General features: G+C 36.9%; 1 protein-coding gene across 5 annotated transcripts in view; it reads right to left on the bottom strand.

Moving 5' to 3' along the window:
- Nav3 (neuron navigator 3) overlaps positions 1 to 16,626 on the bottom strand; it is a 660,839-nt gene that overhangs the window by 474,365 nt on the left and 169,848 nt on the right. The window contains exon 1 of one of the 5 annotated variants that reach the window (XM_069989134.1): positions 8,088 to 8,157. The exons of the other annotated variants lie outside the window; for them this stretch is intronic. The gene's annotated coding sequence lies outside the window, so the exon portion shown is untranslated. Of the gene's footprint in view, positions 1 to 8,087; positions 8,158 to 16,626 lie in introns of those variants that run through there. 5 annotated transcript variants of the gene reach the window in all.

Raw genomic sequence — 16,626 nt, 5'->3', positions numbered from 1 at the left:
TGCTACGGAAGGACCAAGGGGGATACTGAGAATAAAAATGAACATATTCTTCCTGAAAAGTTGTAAGTGGACAAGAGAGCTTTAACCTCTAATTCCATGCAGTCAGTGCAATCACACCCTCTTTTTCCATAATGGACACTTCTTATCTGAAAAAGGGATTGACATGAGAGGAAGGGACTTTGACAAAGGACAAAGGAGTGACACTGACCTTTCCAATTCACTTCCACTAAGACAGTTCTAGGGCACAGTACAGCAGCCCGAGAGAGGAACGGGTTTCAAGAAATTACCCAAGGTGATTTCTGAATTCATCCTGAGTTCAGTTAAATAGCTACAGAAACCATTAAACTATATCCCATTTTTAAATTGCACAACACATCTTCTTGATGAGGCTTACTAAAACCACCTAAACTTGATTGTCACTAGTATCTCTAATCAAAGCCAAAAGGGACCACTGATGACGGTTATGAATAAAACTTCTCTGGAAAGAGCACTGTCTTCCCATTTGTCCTCTTGATTATGAAATCCTTGCTTGAGTCACAGCTATGTTTCCTACAGACTCACACCATGAAATGAGTCCTGCTTGTGACATTGCTTTCACACCTGGCTATTGTCAGTCTCACAGGCCTAACCACTGGTCCTCACAAGTGTGTATGACTAAGCACACACAAAAGGCAGGCAATAAAGGCCATCATCATCCAGGGATCATACGCAAAATGCATATGTCCATAATAGAAAACAGAGAATAGAACACATAGACACTGAACTAACTGGAAATGATAGGTTACATCTGATATTGAAATCTGAATTCACATCACATAAAACAATTACAGAAAGACCAGTCCTTACAGATGTTATGCAAAATAACAGATGTAGATAGTGTCTTGTGGAAACAACTGGCTTATTTTGAGCCAGAGAATTTCTTAGGAGACAGCATGTAGAAGAGAGATGTATTATGTATTGGACCCTCACATAACAAGAGAGCAAGAGGGCAAAATGATGTCTTAAAGGAAATAAAAAAATCAATAAAATCACTCTATTCTACTTCTTATAAGAATCTCATAGGATTATTTTCTGACTCTGTAATTTTTTAAATAGAAAAGGTGTATCCCTGTTAGGCTACAATAATAGCTAGTCTGCCATACTTTTTGTTCTTTCAATGGAAGGTAAAAGATTCTTAACACTTTGAAATGAAAATGATGGGCTGGGCTCTATTGCTCAAGCCTGTAATCCTAGCTAATCCTAACTACCTTGGAGGCAGAGATTGGGAGATCATGTGTTGAAGCCATTAGGACAAAAAAAAGTGAATCTCAACCAAAGGACTAAACAAAACAATGAATACTGGTGATGCAGCTACAAGAGAGACATACAGGCTGCGTGTAGCGGTACGCACATGTCAACACAGCAATCAAGGAAGGCATAGGCTGAAGGATAAAATCACAGACCTGTCCTGGCAAATGACCTCTACAATTACCAGTACAAAAAAGACTGGAGGCATGGCTTAAATGGTAGAGCACCTGCCGAGCAATTGCATTCAAGTGAAGTAATTCTAAGTATTAACTCAAAATTACATGAAGAAATAAATGATGACTCTGATGTTTCAGTGAATAATACAAATAGTTGGCTCACATTTCTGTGTGTACATCTCCATCTAGTAAGTTTGATTTGTAATAAGCATTAATAGCGCTCACTATTCTTCTAAAATTGTCTTATTTTTAAATATCAGTAGGCAAACATCACTCTAATTACTGAAAATCTCTAATGTGCTCTAACAGACATAAAATATTCAAAGTAATGTGTATAACTGCCTTCATGGAATAGTTTTGTTTTTTACTAAATTTCAAGCTTTTGGATAAAGTCCATAACCAACAAGTTTATTCCTCTTGAAAATCTTTTTGAGTTATTCCTTACTATTAATAGCTTTTGGGGCAAGACATGGGTGACTATTCCAGAAAGAGGCTTAAATGTTTTGTTCCATGACAGGAATTTCAGTATCTTTTCAAGAATATTGAACAATTGGTTGTGTGTGTGTGTGTGTGTGTGTGTGTGTGTGTGTGTGTGTGTGTGTGTGTGTGTGTGTGTGTGTGTGTGTGTGTGTGTGTGTGTGTGTGTGTGTGTGTGTGTGTGTGTGTGTGTGTACTGTTGTTCTCTTGAGCTTCAGAATTTCAGGAGTGAATACTGTGATATGATGAAATACACACACACACACACACACACACACACACACAGAATGATCTCTCCCCTTCATCCAAGACATAGAGCTCCTAAAATCCTGCTCATGAAATAACTTTTGGTGAGGTCTTCAATAGCTTCAGATCAGGGCTAATCACCAAAAGACCAAGTCCCCAAAGAGAAGCTTGGACTCTTCTATTTTCCCACTCTCCAGGGAGGAGACTGGAGCTAGAAACTGAGTTCCTGTTACAAAGTACCCAAAACATCCCTTAGCATTGGAGGAAAACCTCAAGGTTGAAGATACCTTGCACCTGTGGGGATGCTGCTGCACTGTTCTAATGAGAACAATGCACCGAATCCGACACCATAGGAACAGAAGCTCCTGAGCTTAAGACCCTTCCTCACTTCATTCTCAGCACCATGCCACCTCATCATGTTCTCTGTAGTCTCCTGTAGCAGAGACTAGAAAATGTGTTTCATGAGTAAAGTGCAAACAGTCAGAAGTTAGAAATCATGGGGAGGGAGGGACCCATGACATTCAATTGCCATCTGAAGTGGAAAACAATCTTGTAAGACCAAGCACTTAACCTGTGGAGTGTGAGCAAACTCCAGGTAGACAGATGATGTCAGAACTGCTTGATAGAGAAAAGGGGGTAAAAAAGAAAAAACAAAATAAAACAAAACCCCACACATCTGGCATCAGAACCCTTGTGAGCCGAGGGGAGAAAAGTTTATTTTTCTTTTACAATTGTTTATTCCTAAAGCACAGTTATTCTACCCCGATGAGCACAAATTCAGGAATATAGGTATAATGCGCAAAGGAGACTGCATGAATGAATGACAGCTCATTTATAAAACCATGGTGGAGTTAAAAACAATATTAGAGATGATAAATAGTGAACAATGTAAAATCTAAATTAAGAACTACAGGTCTACTTTGACAGTGTTTTAGAAGGTAGAAAGGTAAAAAATCTACAATGAGAGATGATAAAATTCAACATAAAGATATTGATAACTATGGCCAATAGACACATGAAAAAATGCTCAACCTCTCCAGCCGTAAAAGAAATTCAAATCAAAACAACACTGAGATTCTACCTCACCCCAGTTACAATAGCTATAATCAAGAAATCTAATAATAACAGATGCTGGAGGGGATGTGGCTAAAAGGGAACCCTACTGCATTGTTGGTGGGAGTGTAAACTTGTTCAACCACTTTGGAAAGCAGTAGGGAGGTTCCTCAAAAGACTCCACATAGAGCTCCCCTATAACCAGCAATCCCACTTTTAGGCGTTTACCCAAATGATCACAAACAAGACCATACTAAAGCCAACAGCACAACTATGTTTATCACAGCATTATTTACCATAGCTAAGATATGGAACCAACCCAGATGCCCCTCAGTAGATGAATGGATCAAGAAAATGTGGTATATATACACAATGGAATTTTATGCCTCCAGCAGAAATGTAAGGAAATGGAAAGACTTGGAAAAAACTGTATTAAGTGAAGTAAGCCAGGCCCAAAGAAACATAGGTCCCCTGGTTTCCCTCATTTACAATAACTAGTATAAGTCTAGGACAAGCAGAAAAGGTCAAAGCTATTTACATATGACCATATAAGATGATGTTAAGTGAAATGAACCCCAAGATAGAGATACTAGTGTTTTTTTTTCCTTTTTTGCTATTGTTTTTAATGTATTTAAAATGTACTATATGTTTTTTTTTGTTTCTTTTGTATGTTCTTCCCCCATGGTATAACCTCTGCTTTCACTGTATTTGATGTCACAAGCTGTCCTGCATCTTGTATATACATTTTTCTAATTTGGAAGGGAAATAACAAAATGCTGAAATTAGAATACGGGTTGACCCATTGTAACAATGAGATGTACAAGACACTATGTTGAAAATGAACTTTACAACTTGGGTGGGGGAGGAAGGAGTTGGGGAGATGGGTAGGAAGGGATGGCAGGGGAAAAAACAAAGAGGAGATAACAATGCTCAACAGGAAATGCATTCATTAACTTGCTCATGTAACTGAAAACCCACTGTACAGTATTTTTACAATAAAAAAACATATAAAAAAGTGTTGATGAGTTTGTCTAATAGTTAGACTGAAACAAAAGGAATACCCAGGGTCATTAAAATGCAATTAAATAATGACTTTCATGATGTAATGAAAACACTGAGCATAAACAAGTCAAATGAAGTCATAATGCATTTATCCTTTATAAATTATCAACTCAAAGAAATCCGTGAGACTCTTATCTCCAAAGAACCAATCATGGTTCAAGTAGAAAACAACAAAGAGCCAAAGGCGCAGCAAGAGCTTAAGGCACTGGGTTTATGGCCCAGTCTGACAAAAATAAAAGTGGGAGGAAGACAATAACCTGAAATGATAATTATAAAGACAGACACATATCCATTAAATACATAAAAATTATACTCTACATCAACACATTTTACTTTTTATTTCATATGCTTTCTGCACCTTTTCAATGCTTACATATAATGACGCTTATCATTGCATTACAACTGCCTGCCTGTCTCATAGAGAGGAACAAGCGATACAAGTTTTTGTAGCCTTTGGCTATGTAATATAGCCTAAGTGTGTCATCGGTTCTCTCATTTAGGTTTGTGTAAACTCATTGTTGTCTACACAATAACAAAATCATAGAGCAGCATATTGCCACATGTACCCCATTCTTAAGTGATGCATGACTGATCTCACTGAAAGGGATTAGAGGTGCATTCCAATAAGAATACAGGAAAGGAGTGAGGGATCGGTTATAGACACTTGTTTTGAACTAACACATTACAAAACAAAAAGAAAGAACAGTATTTCATATGCCCTCCGAGTTCACAATGTTAAACACTGAGAAAAATCTGTATCGATAACTTGGCCACTGTACTTAAAAATATTCATGGGCATACAGAATACCAAGACTCAGGTTTTAAAATTAATTTTATCTTTCCAAATATTAAAGACCATAATTCTACAGTGGGATTTTAGGCACATATTGAAGTGTGTGTGTGTGTGTGTGTGTGTGTGTGTGTGTGTGTGTGTGTGTGTGTGTGTGTGTGTGTGTGTGTGTGTGTGTGTGTGTGTGTGTGTGTGTGTGTGTGTGTGTGTGTGTGTGTGTGTGTGTGTGTGTGTGTGTGTGTGTGTGTGTGTGTGTGTGTGTGTGTGTGTGTGTGTGTAAAATAGGTCCTGTAGGAATCCTAAGCCAGACTTGTTTCGTAAGAGTTTATGTGAGACTGTCAGCAGTGCCAATGTTCATGCTCATCAATAAAAACTAAAGAAATTATAGGCTTCATTTTTTCATGCAGCTTTCCTCATACTATAGAAAAATATTCTGTAGCTGACCAGGAATCACAAGACTACCAGCAGCAATAGGAAGCATGTGAGAGAGAAAGAAAGGAATCTGATTGATTTAGATTTAGTGACAGAGACTTGATTATGTTTTATTTCAGAGAGCTTTATCTGTTGCAGAAAGGAGAAAATAATTAGTATATCACAACTTTTATCAACAAATATTTTCTTCATTTATTGCTTCTTTGCATATAGTTGATATCTACCAAAATACTAATGTAATAATTTCATGATTACCTCTTTATCCATTAATGATAAGGAATAATTTCCAGCTCATTTAACCTTCTCAGCCTGGAGTATGTGTTTGTTGTTTTAAATTTAAGTAATATTTATCCTTTCTAGCATTTATATCACGTTTATATTTCATGTTGCATATATTTTAATCAGTCAAAATTGTTCTTAAATCAAAATATTCAGGCCTTGATAAAACAGTAAAGAAATAAAGGGTATAGAACTTCCAAGTATTTAATAATAGAGATAATAAAGACAAATAAAAGACCAAGACACATGAAAATACATGCAAAAATCTCTCTATAACTCAATATTGATGTAGCTTTGTGCTAACAAAGATTTAAGTGACAAAGAAAGAAAAGCCAGTAATTTTTTAAAAATGAAATCAGGAAAGTTTGAAGAATGAGATAAAAAGATATGAATACATGATAGGTAAATTCAAGAACAATTTAAACCAAACATAAAACGTGGGAACAAAAAATATCATGTAAAATTTATCATTCCATAAGGCTGAGAAATGCTTATCCTTATTACATACAGAGACTCATGAGGCATGAGTCAAAAGTTAAGCTTTGATACAATACTGTTGAATACTGTGAAATCACTGTTAATGAGCCTTTATTGGAAGCACTCCTTTGAATGTTTATTATCCATTTTGAATATGCTAAGATATTGGGAGTCAGGGTATTTTGACTACCTAAGTAACAGCTCTGAGATCCTACTCTGTTGCCCTGGCTACCCTGGATGAAGGACTATCAGCCAAGAAGCCAGCTGCACTGTTCTTATGCCAGCCCCTGTCACTTTAAAACTCCAATGACACTGCTAGGAAGCCACCACAGCTTCTTGCTGCCAAAGCACACTCTGGCTCCTGAAGGCACTGTCTCAGCTATGACCATTTCAAACAGCTTGTCTTGCAGTTTTTGCTATGACAAGCCTTAGTAAACTCTGGATGACCCTACAAGCCTATTTCACCCAGGTCAGAAGGGGAACACTTCCCCTGATGGTCCAGCAGAGGGCCTATGATCCATGCAGACACAGCTCTTCATTTGCACCTTTGCCACACCTACTTCTTTTTAGATCAGTAGGCCTATTTGGCTCACTTGAGGTCTGGAGAAGGAGCTGTTCCAGGTTCTATTCTTTTGGTTAAATAGTTTATTTTATCTTTATTGTTACTGTAGAGGTAATAGAGAGAGGTTACAGTTACATGAATCAGGTAATGAGTACAATTCTTTTTGAACCATGTCTCCCCTTCCTATGCATTCCAGTTTTCCCTTCCTGTCCTCACCCACAAGATGCACATTTTCCACATAGTGTCTAGTGAGTACTACTGTTGTATTTGTTCACATTTTGTCCCAACTGTTCTGTACTCTCCTAGTACTTCCAAATAAAAACAAGAGAAAAAGGAAATGAAAACAAAAACAGCAACAACAGCAACTAAAAAAATACCTCTTGTTTCTTATTTTGGAGTTCACTTCATAAAATACTATTTTATATGATCATATACACATAGCTATTGAACCTTTGTGAAGCACTCCTCTGCATATCCTCTTTTGGCCTCAGTGTGTGTCTAGAGTCCAATATAATTTATCATGTCCCAGTGTGCAAATATATATATATATATATATATATATATATATATATATATATATGTCATTCAGTGGATTTACCTGTAAATTTATGAGCCCATTCTAGTTTACCACAAATGAGGGAAAGCATGCAACCTATGTTTCCTTGACTCTGGCTTGCAACAGAATATAATTTTTTTCCAAATCTTTCCAATGCCTTATGAATGGTACAATATCATTCTTGCTGGTGGATGAGTAGAATTCCATTGTATATATGTACCACGTTTCCACTGAGGGGCATCTGGGTTGATTCCACCTCGCTGAGTGGCACCTCCCTTTGTGATGCAATAGTAAGCCCAATAAAAGGCTTCTCTGGAATGATCGTTTCTTGCCTCCTTTTAATCTTTATTATTAGTAGAGTAGGCAGGCTGGTAACGTGAGAAGATGATGTAATAGTGAGCAAGTAATAGTAACAGGGAAGGCAGCAGAGGCAGTGGAGATGAGAGGTAGCTGAAGAATTCGAGAGAGGGGCCAGGGTAGAGATGACAGGGACCAGAGGATGCAGAAGCCACAGAGATGGCAGGATGGAAAGGAGGGGAGAATGGGAAGACAGATGAAACAGAAAAGAAAGTCAGAAGATTGTGAACAGCCAGAGATGAGCAATTGTGGGCCAAGAGCCAACTGTATTAGATACCCTAGGCTTAAGAGCTGTAACACATGGCACTGTAGTGAAGCCAGGCTCTTGCTTACCTTTGTTTTTATGGAAACTCTTTTCCATCCTTTAAAGCTAATGCCTGCTCCAAATCAGACCTCAGCTTAAATATCACTTCCTCCAGGTTCCTTCTACTGCTTGGCTTGATATATTACTCTAGAGAGAAGAAAAACGATGACAAGGACTTTGTCTCCTCCTCCTCCTCCTCCTCCTCCTCCTGAATTATTATAGCTGAGATGTCAGGTGTGGACCACCACACCTGGCTCTTCTCTCTTGTTTAGTGTACCTCCTAACCTAGGTTACAAGGCACCTTACTCTCATTCTTATCAAAGTGGAATTTTTAACACTTACCATTACATTCTGCCTGTGTGTCACCCTACAAATGTGTATCCATGTCCTAATTTCAAATATGATTGTATCTGGACATGAGGGTTTGGGGAAGTGATTCCAGGTAACTAGGCTCTGCCTATGCTTTTACAAAAGGAGGTACCGATCGATTTTCTCCTTTTTCCTTTCCCTATATGTACTTCAGAGACTGATTACGAGCATATAACCAAGAAGAGAGCTGTCACCAAAACATGCCATTGTGCAAGACCCTAACCCCCAAAACAAAAAAGCACATTGCTCAAATCACCCAGTTTATAGTATCTGTTATAGAATCCCAAACCAACTAGCAAATTCTTATAAGCAACTGCAAACCTGAGAGGGGTAATTGCTGAGTTGCAGCTCCTTGGGCAAAGGGTTTGCTTGGGTTCAGCACCATTTTCTTAACATTAACATGTTCTCTGACACAGCAATGCATAATCAATAAGGACCTTGTTAAAAAGAGCTAAATGGAGCTGAGCACCAGTGGCTCATGCCTGTAATCTTAGCTACTCAGGAGGCTGAGATGTGAGGATCAAATTTCAAAGCCAACCCGGGCAGGAAAGTCCATGAGACTCTTATCTCCAATAAACCACTAGAAAACCAGAAGTGGCACTGTGCCTCAAGGGGTAGAGCACTCGTCTTGAGGTGAAGAGCTGCGGGACAGTGCCCAGGCCCAGAGTTCAAGCCCCAGGACCAACCAAAAAAAAAAAAAAAAAGAGCTAAATGTGACTGGAATGAGATCCAGATATTTACAAAGAATAATAAAACTTTCATAAAGTGACATAAAATCTTGATCCTTGGTGCTTTCTTACCTAATAGAAATGCTTTGATGTCTAGAGTTTACAGTATTATCTCAAGGTTACAAAACACAATATTTACAAAAAAAGAAAGAACAATGGTACCAGAACAGGTTTACAAAAGATAAATAGCTCCTTGTTCATGATTTTACTTAAGAATCAAATGCAAGATAATTCTTCCTTTTTGAATCAGTGCAACATGCAAATTCTTCATTCATCCCATTGAAGAATTATACTCATCAGATATGTCTCATACTTTTAGTCTTCTGTTTCATACTTTTCTTATTTCCCTAAATGAGCAAGCAAACTTAATATAAAACAATGCTAATAGGAAAGATGTAGAGTACTTAGTATGTTTTAGATCTTGCTGTGTGTGTGTGTGTGTTTGTGTGTGTGTGTGTGTGTGTGTGTGTGTGTGTGTGTGTGTGTGTTTAAAACAGAGGGCAATACCTAAAAGCGAATTGCATTGTCATGATAGGGGAATACTTATACATTTAATTTTTAAAATAAAAGCTTTTACTGCTATATATCATCATTTTAAAGCAAACATAAAACCATTAAAAATGGACTTGTGTATTGAAGTATGGTTTGATTAAAGTACAACACCAATACAGTACTTCTTCGTTGTTGTATTGATATCTCCTTCTCCCATTTAAATGGTAAAGACAAAGATAATATCACTTGCAATGACAGAGGAAAAACCCTTAACACCTTTATTTTATACAGTCTATGTTGAGTTTCCCTTTGTGTGAAATACTACCATTTGAAGATCTTTGTAATTTTCATACAGATTTCATGGTCATCTATGCATCTGTACCTGTCTTTTGTCTCACATTTACATACCCTGTCCCAAAAAAGTCAGAAAAAAGTTACAAATAAAAGGTCATTATATTTTACTATAAGCACAACTTTTTTTAAACTCTCAAAATGTCAAATTCAGCTCAGTTCATTGTGCTCTTGAGTTAGCTAATGCTGTTGCATTACCTGCCTCTAAACAAGCTCTGAAACACACAAGAAGAATTCATCTTAACAACTCTTTTGTTTTCTGGAGGAAAGTAGAACTGAGGGTCTATATGTTCTGAAGGAAAAACCCATGATTTATAATATTACCTGAAACAAAGAATTTTTTATTTCACATCAACGCAATTTTTATCATATAAAGTTTATTCTAAAGACAGGCTCCTAGATTCCTACAATTATGACCACTGTCAAAATTTTTTAGCTGTCTCTTGACTAGGAATCTTTCAAAATATAAACCAACAGGATTCTTTTCCAACAATTTATTGACACTCAAACCAAGATCGGACATCACCAAAACTGCCACTTGAATAATTTACACCATTTGTTGAAGACATACCATTGAAAATGGATTTTATAGTAAATTTGGTCTCAACAACTGTCCAATTCGATTTACATATGCAAATACTCTGAACTTGTAATAGATGGATGAGAAGAATGTCCTATAAAAGTACAGAAATTTGCCAATCACTGATGGCTCATTCATACCTGCAATCCTAGCTTCTCAGGACTCTCAGATCTGAGAGCAGTGGTTCAAAGCCAGCCTGGGCAAGAAAGTTCATAAGACTTAGATCCCCAACTAACCACCAAAAGCTGGAAGTAGAGTTGTGGATCAAGAGGTAGAGTACTAGACTTGGGTGACAAAGCTAATGGACAACATCCAAACTATTATATCTTGGAAGTTATTGCCTAGATGAGGACTATGAAATTTACTACTATGTTTTCTTCTAAAATGTTTATACTTTGTCCTTGAGGTTTGGTCTCTGATCCATGTTGAGTTAATTTTTGCATATTGCACAATTTCTGTATATAGTAGGGGTCAATGTCAGTTATCATTCCTGCATATGGATATCCAGTTATTTCTGTACCAAGTGTTGAGCAGACTAATCTCTCGCTGTTGAGTCATCTTAGCTACCTCATTGGTCAGTGCATACTTCAACATAAACATCTGGAATTTTCTATATGTTATCCTTTAGATTTCTTCAACATTATAGATCATTGTTATAAAATTATTGTGGATTATTAATATAAAATCATTACAGATCATTGCTATAAAATTTTGCTTCTAACCCCAAATTCTGTGTAAACTGGTAACAATCTCCAACTAATTTTTCTTTCACAGAAAATTCCTTTTAAAAATTGTAGAATGTACTTATTAGGTATTGTGTTAAGCATAATGTCTTGACTCTTCACAACAAAACTGTGAGAGCAGATCTGTAACATGCATGTCTATTCTGTTATGACAGTACCTGTGATTGTATACTCATTCAAAGAAGATCTATAGTCAGCCACAGGACTGATTATCTGATGTGAGATTGTTTTCACCCTTTAATTTAGGAAGATAAAATAGCCAGTATAGTGGAGAGCCCTTGTTTCAGAGTTGCCTGACAGTCATTCTTCCACAGTAAGCAGTTCCATTTGAGGTTATGAATTTCTCTGTGTGTTATCTTGGTGGTGAAGTAAATCAAGGTATTCTATATCCTATTATAATCCATGCCCCCCCAACCCTGGTGTTACTGAAAGCCCTGTGATGAGCTATTTTCTCTTGCCATTAATACATGTGAAGTGGGGGAAGACTTCAGATACTGAATCTTAAAACAGGGTGGTGCAAGGGCAGAATAAAGTATTTGAGTTCAGTCATACCTAAAAAGCTTCCAGGAAAAGATTCAAATTTTCACTCCCAAGAGCAATGTGGTTATAACTTCCTCCTCCCCATTTGAAACCTGGTTTGTAATATTCCTTTTAATCTCAGGTAACTTCAACACGAGCTTCAAACAAATTTACACATTTGCTAAAATGAATCATAGTAATTCATTGCGAGAAAAAAATTATCTGAAATTACACAAGTCAATTCCAATGATTCACTGAAGATTTTTGATCCTGTTTTCTAGTATTTCTCCATGGATGAAAATTAAGATTTCTCAGAGACTCTGCTTAATAACTGGATCAATACAAGTTAGAAAATTATTTGATTTAATGGGCTTGTTTTAGCAAGTGGGTTCTATCATTAATATCATTCTAATGTACTTATATGGGAAATAACATCCAAAAATAACTTGAACAGAGCTCTAAATATGTATACACTCCTAAGATATACTTTAGACTCAAGTTAGCCAAGCTTTTCTGTTGGCATTTTTCAAAAGACCATTAATAAGTAAATGGTTCTAAAACCAGGAATATAATTGAATTTTGGCATTCAACCCAAACATAAGTAAAACATTGAGTTAGAAGAATTTTATTTACATCTCACATGCAGTGGAGGCTCAGAATATCAAAATGACTGTGACTGTATTAACCTGAAGAAATAACTTGTTTAAGACCCCAGTGATACAAACTTTTACATTTTCCAGGACCACATTTCCTATTTTCTCCAGAGTGAAGGTAATAAGTACTGCTATGTAGGAAGCTGGGTTGTATGATTATCAGAGAATGAAGTCCTTGTTGACTAATTCATTGGGAAAGTCTGACTCAAGGCTAGCACTCTACCACTTTAGTCACAACTCCACTTCTAGCTTTTTGGTAGTTAATTGAAAATGAGAGGGTTGAGTCTCATGGTCTTTCCTGCCCAGGCTAGCTTCACACTGTGATCCTCAGATCTCATCCTCCTGGGTAGCTTGGATGACAGGCCTGAGCCACTGCATCTGGCTTCAATCATCTACTTTTTAAGCTCAGTGCCTAAATCTGGTTGTACTGTTTATAATGTAATACCATAGACTAGATACAACAGAATTTAAAATTATTGATGGTTAAGACTGTTAATCAGCTAATCTTAAAATAGCTTAGCCTCAATTGTCTGGGTGAATTAATGTAATCAAAAGTAGTTTTGCAAATTAACAACGAAGGCAGGAGGATGAGAAAGAAATCTGATGCTGGATTTGAAGATGGATGAATAGGTGGAATACAGGTAGCCTCTAGAAGATGGGAAAAATATGGAAATGGGTTTTCTTCTAAAGTCTATTGAAAGAAGACAGCTTTGCTGACAACCTGATTTTAGCTCCATGGATCCCATTTGGACTTCGACCTTCAGAACTATCCGACAGTAATTTTTGTTCTTTAATTCATTAAGTTTGTGGTCATTTTTTATGGCCTTGACAGAAAACCAATATACTTGCTTTAACCAATACAGTATCATAGAAATGATGCTATGTGACTTCCTATACTGAGCCATGAAAGGCCATGTACTTTCTGCCTCCTTCTGAGTTGCTCTTGTTCAGGCCACTGCACAGGACACATGGAGGCGCTCTGGTTGACAGTGCTAGCTAAGTATTTAGGCTATCTCAGCCTGGGTAACAGATGTGTGAGCAAAGAAGCATTCAGATGATTCCATCTTCTACCCAGTAAAGGATCCCTAACTTTAGTCATGCTAAGTAATACCTTAGACTGCACAGGACAGAAATATGCTATCCCTACACATATGAAATAACAGTTGCTTTGTCTAGACACAGAGGTGTTTTTTTTGTTTTGTTTTTCTTTGTATTTAGTGTATTGTCTGGTTATTTCTTTTGTTTTGTTTTGTTCTCCTGTGCTTTATTCCCTGTGATCACTGTTTCTGATTTCTTTGGTACCCTTTCTCTTGTATATAAGTTCATCTGATTTGGTGAAGGGAAAGGCAATCATAGAAAGGGTAGAACAAAGGGTGAACCAAAGCAACAGGGATACTGACTAGATACTATGTTGGAAATGGGCTTTGCAACTTGCAGGGTGGGTAGGTGGGAGAGACAGGTAGGGGGAGGCAGGGAGGGAGAAAGGGAAAAAATTAGGTAGGGGGTAACACTGTTCAAAAAGATATGTACTCGTTACCTTACTTATGTAACTGTAACCCCTATGAATATCACCTTTTCAATAAAATAAAACTAAAAAAAAAGGAACCAAACTAGTCTTTAATTCCTGGAATTAAGTAGCAGTATAACAAAACTAAAATGTGTGGCAGTGCCTAACCAAAACAACAAATATGGACGTGTTTCTTGTGTAATTTTTCTTTTCTCATACATGTAAGTACATTAGAACTGAGAAATAAGAAGTCCCACAAGATGGGTGAAATGTCTGTATTGAGTTCCATGGTTCCAACACCTGACTTCATCTATGATACTCAAGAAGATGCCTGCTGCATGATCATGTCTAAACCAAGTACTAGAACATGGGAAGTGATGTTCTAACATGTGGAAAGGCAACTTGTAATGGCTGGAGTGAAGGTGCTGTGCACAGTCATACAATATATAACAACATAAATTAAGTTTCGATATGCAAGGTACTTTTCACAAAGGAATAAAAGTGAATTTGAAGGTAGACAAATCAAGTAAGGTTTTGAATAACTTTATATAATCTGTCAACATTTTATTTCTCATCCTATGGGCAAGACCACTGATATTTACACAGGAAGATGGGATGAGATTTTCAGCAAAGAAGCATCAGTTTGTCTTATATAGGAAGAATGGGCTCAGTGGTGGTAGGAGAGAGAAAGCAAAAGAATGGTGAGACAAAGGACAAGGGGCGAACCAATTTAACAGCAATATTCACAAGACAATATGGTGGAAATGATCTATACAACTCCAGGGGGGGATTGGTGGAGAAGGGCAAGTGGAAGAAAAATGAGGGAAGGGGTAACAAGTTTGACAAGAAATGTACTAATTACCTTACTTATCTAACTGTAATCCCTCTGTACATCACCTTGACAATTAAAAATTAAAAATTAAATTAAATGTTAAAAGTTCCATGACAACAATGTAGGGTAGGAATGTTAGAGGGATAGTTTCAATCAGCGAGTAAGGTACAGCTTCTACTGTTTAGATCACCTAAGGTTGACAAAGAGAAAAGCAGGAATCTAGAATGAAGCCCAGTTTTTCCTTGTGGCCAAATGAGCACATACTCTAGCATGAGACCCTGCTGGAGAAAAGCTGAGAAGCAAATGTGCTAGATCCAAACAAAATATTTATATCTTTTAAATATAAAATGAAATGATGTCATTTTAAACATATGACATTGATTGTTTTCTCATGTAAGAGATATCTTCAGGGATGTGTTAAAAAAAAATAGACGGCAAGAGAAAAATCAGTAAAAATCCAATGCGTTTGTACATTAAAAACTAAAGTTCTGACGTCATTCACTCTGTGTAAAAGGGGCCAAAACAAAAACCAAATCGGTGGTATGCAGTTTCCAGCCTTAATGCTCAACCATATTCACTATTTTCAGAAGGAAGAAACTATTTAAAATCCTGTCGGTTTAAAAGAAAAGATACCCACACTCAGCCCTCTAGTCTTTCAGGAAATAGGAAATCGATGGGACTCTTCAGCCTGGTGTATCTGAAATTACTTAACAAGCCATTGCATGGCTACTCTGCCAAATTATCTCCTATCGTGGAACAACTCCCCTATGCTGAGAGACCAGATTGGCTATACTCATTGACTAAAAATAAACACTTCCTTCCTTGCCACCATTTCCCTCTTAACTCAGCTGGGCAACACAACACAGTATTCATCTTGATTGACAGAACATTTCAGACCTAATTATAATCTGCACCAGTTTGAGAACATGTTGTGTTTTCAATAGGCATTCCAACACAATTGGATGATTCACACATCAATAAGAATCTAGGGCACCCATAACATCAAATGTTTGTATTGTTGCACATGCAAAGGGTAAATTGGTAGACTCAGTTTGTTTATGTTATTACAGAATAACACTAATAAAGCCAAGGTCAAGAGTTTGATCCTGTTTTAGGAATTGATTTAAAACATTGCTTTAAAAAAATGAGCATTTCCAACACAGGCCAGTATGTTTACAAATGCACATCAGAGATTACAAGAGTATCTTTGCATCTGTATTATAAAAAATCCAGTGATATTTCCATAAAGTAAATGCAATGTTTGTACCTAAGTAACTTTCTAACAGTTGATCTCATGTTGGCCCAAGTACTAGTCAAATAGTCCCACAAAAAAATTCAGCTTCACATTAGACCCCAAGCATTCAGTGTGCCATGGTCAGGAATCATTTATTTTATAGGGAATGAAAGTAGGAGTTAATTTAACAGTTAAGTAACTGGAAACAGTTACAAATGATTTTGTTGTTTTTTGAAATATAATTGACATATAAATATAATATATACTGGGTGGTGAGGAGAGCCCCAAATATATCTTCTATCTTTCTAGTTTAAGTAGCCTTAGGAACAGGCAATTGTGAATCCAGAAAGATAGTAAGATAGTTTGGAACCTAGATATTCCACTAGAAATATTAAATAAGCCCTTCCTATCAACCTGCCTGTATGTATGCCTTTGCTCCTTCCTTTCTACAGATGGCCTGCCTTGATTCATTCTCCTCCTGCGTACTGAACTTAAAGATGTATACTACCAGGTTCAGCCCTTAGAAAAATATTTCTAACCCAGTAGGCCACTAACAGATA

This window comes from Dipodomys merriami, unplaced genomic scaffold, assembly GCF_024711535.1.
Source record: "Dipodomys merriami isolate MVZ:Mamm:240054 unplaced genomic scaffold, mDipMer1.0.p SCAF_10, whole genome shotgun sequence".
Taxonomy (NCBI): Eukaryota; Metazoa; Chordata; class Mammalia; order Rodentia; family Heteromyidae; genus Dipodomys; species Dipodomys merriami.
Note: the sequence above shows the minus strand (reverse complement) of the source record. Positions and strands in the feature narration are given on the sequence as shown.